A 2,849-nucleotide genomic window follows, 5' to 3' on the forward strand; every position below is an offset into this window, starting at 1 on the left:
ACTGACTGTGGGAACAGAAGTGAAGAACATCATTTACACAATTTATACCAAATCAAAGTGTAGCGTCTACAACACTTTACCTCTTTATGGAAATTAACATGGACTCTGTGATACCGTCATCATCAATCAGGTGCATGTCATACACAAGACTGTCTAATCTACTTGTCTGTCCACCTCTGTCTGTACGTTCAATCTGTCATCATCTGTCTGTCTGATTTATTTGCTTATCTGTTCTTTTGTCTAATCTAATAAACCAGGGGCACGGTGGCTTAGTGGTTATCACGTTCGCCTCACACCTCCAGGGTTGGGGGTTCGATTCCCGCCTCCACCTTGTGTGTGTGGAGTTTGCATGTTCTCCCTGTGCCTCGGGGGTTTCCTCCGGGTACTCCGGTTTCCTCCCCTGGTCCAAAGACTTGCATGGTAGGTTGATTGTCATCTCTGGAAAATTGTCCGTAGTGTGTGATTGCGTGAGTGAATGAGAGTGTGTGTGTGTGTGCCCTGTGATGGGTTGGCACTCCGTCCAGAGTGTATCCTGCCTTGATGCCCGATGACGCCTGAGATAGGCACAGGCTCCCCGTGACCCGAGGTAGTTCGGATAAGCGGTAGAAGATGAGTGAGAGTGAGTGAGTAATAATCAAACCCTCTGTCTAATCTTTAAATCTCTTTCTATTTGTCTAATCTGCATGTATGTCTCTATAATCTGCCTCTCTGTCTAATCTTAATCTCCTTGTCCAATTTGTGTCTAATCTAGCTGTCTGTCTGTATAACATACCTGTGTGTCTATCCATCTACTCAATGTCTGACCATCCTTCTAATCTACCAGTTTGTCCGTTCATCTTAAGCCGCGTTCACACTGCAAGTCTTAATGCTCAATTCGGATATTTTGATCAGATCTGATTTTTTTTGTTTGGCTGTTCACATTACCTTTTAAAATGTGGCCTATATCAGATACCAGTGTGAACTGTTTGCTGTTTCGAACTGACCCGCATGCGCAAACGAACAATAACAATGACGTCACACGCAGCACGCCGTTGCGCTAAAGTTGGCGAGGTTATGGAGGAAGTAAGCGTTTTCGCTTTTCTTTCTAAATGTTTGTGTAATGGCAGCACAGAGACGCAGTGTTTTGAAAATATTCGGATGTCGAGGGCAACTTTTGATTATTTGATCCATTCTGTAGGCGTAGTCACGTTTGTGTGCGAACTCGCCGGCGCATAATTGTGACGAATGTCGATGTAGATTGACGTAAAAGTCGCATCAAATCCGCCTTGGTTGTTCACACTGCGGCCACATTGGAAATAATCAGATTTGGGTCTGATTCAGGACCACATATGGAAGTGGTCTGAATCTGATTTGAAAAAATCCGATCTGGGCTAGATTTGAGTGTTCACACTACTCCTGAAGAAGTCTGACCTGGTCACTTGACCCCAAAAAAATCTGATTTGGGCCACTTTTACCTGCAGTGTGAACGTGGCCTTATATAGCATTTATCTATCTGCACAGTGTTAGTCCAATCAACCTGTGCCTGTCAATCTATGTCTAATCCAACCATCTGTCTGAAGAACATACCTGTCATTTTATGTCTAATCTACCAGTTTGTTTATTTTATTTATCTGCATGCCAGTTTGTGTCTCTCTAATCTACCTGTCTGCTTGTTCATTCAATCTAGCTAAGTTTCGATGTCTAATCTACCTCTAATCCGTGTGTTTGTCTGTCTGGGTGTAAACTACCTGCCTGTAGAACTAAGCAACCTGTCTGTCTGTTTAACTACCTGTCCATTTTTTTGTACATCTATCCAATCTTCCTGTCTGACTGTCTGTATGTTTGTCTCTTTGTTTGTATGTCGGTCTGTTTCTGTCTGCCTGTCTCTTTGTCTCTGTCTGTTTGTCGGTCTGTTTCTTTGTCTGTATTTCTGTCTGTCTCTGTCTGTCTCTTTGTCTCTGTCTGTCTGTCTGTCAGTCTGTCTCTCTGTCTGTCTCTTTGTCTTTGTCTGTTTGTTGGTCTGTCTCTTTGTCTGTATTTCTGTCTGTCTCTGTCTGTTTGTCGATCTGTCTCTCTGTCTGTATTTCTGTCTGTCTCTGTCTGTATCTTTGTCTCTGTCTGTCTGTCTGTCTGTCTGTCTGTCAGTCTGTCTCTCTGTCCGTCTCTTTGTCTCTGTCTGTCTGTCAGTCTGTCTCTCTGTCTGTCTCTTTGTCTCTTGTTTGTCGGTCTGTTTCTTAGTCTGTTTTTCTGTCTGTCTCTGTCTGTCTCTTTGTCTCTGTCTGTCTGTCTGTCTGTCAGTCTGTCTCCGTCTGCCCATCTCTTTGTCTGTCTGTCTGTCTCAGTCTGCCTATCTCTGTCTGTCTCAGTCTGCCTATCTCTGTCTGCCTATCTCTGTCTGTCTGTCTGTCTGTCTGTCTCTCTCTCTCTCTCCTCTAAAGCTTTGATCTTGTCACATCATTATGGAAATGAATCTTGTCTCATGTTTTATTTCCCTGCAGGTGAAGACCTACGCAGACGTCGTCATCCATCACACATGCGCATCAGACGCAGAGGAGGACCGGCTCTCGTCCCGCGGCTCATACTTCACTGCCACCCGAGAGGAGTTCCCATCTGTGCCCTATTCCTCCACCGACTTCAACGATGACAAATGCACCGGCGGCAGCAGAAATATTAAGAATTACCAAGGCATTTATCAGGTATAATTTCAGCCACAGTGACAAATCGCTGGGTGGGAATGTCATCGGACAGAGGCGTAAATAGGTTTGCTTCACTACATAAACCCTGCATATGAAAATCCTCTCGAACGTCTCCGCAGGTGTGAAACTGCCAGCTGCTCGCTCTCCTCCTCGACTCGACGCTGGACAAGGAGA

The sequence above is a fragment of the Tachysurus vachellii genome, chromosome 5 (assembly GCF_030014155.1).
Source record: "Tachysurus vachellii isolate PV-2020 chromosome 5, HZAU_Pvac_v1, whole genome shotgun sequence".
NCBI lineage: Eukaryota > Metazoa > Chordata > Actinopteri > Siluriformes > Bagridae > Tachysurus > Tachysurus vachellii.